This window comes from Nymphaea colorata, chromosome 2 (genome assembly GCF_008831285.2).
Source record: "Nymphaea colorata isolate Beijing-Zhang1983 chromosome 2, ASM883128v2, whole genome shotgun sequence".
Lineage (NCBI taxonomy): Eukaryota > Viridiplantae > Streptophyta > Magnoliopsida > Nymphaeales > Nymphaeaceae > Nymphaea > Nymphaea colorata.
In genome coordinates this window covers 4837517-4837727 of record NC_045139.1, presented here as the reverse complement: position 1 = coordinate 4837727, position 211 = coordinate 4837517, and positions in this window count along the sequence as shown.

Genomic DNA, 211 nt, shown 5'->3' with positions numbered 1-211 from the left:
TTTTAAAAATTTTTATCCCCAAAGAAACCTTTTGTTCTTTCCTGGTAGAAAGTTTGCATTCTTTGAAACAGTGTCCCAGAACTCAAACTTTGGCATGATTTCATATATGCATCCTTTAGAACATTGCGTTTAACATGAATTGCAAGAAAAATTGTTCATGGATTCATACTTCAATCTGGAAAGTGCAGGAAGTTATTTAAACAGAGAACAT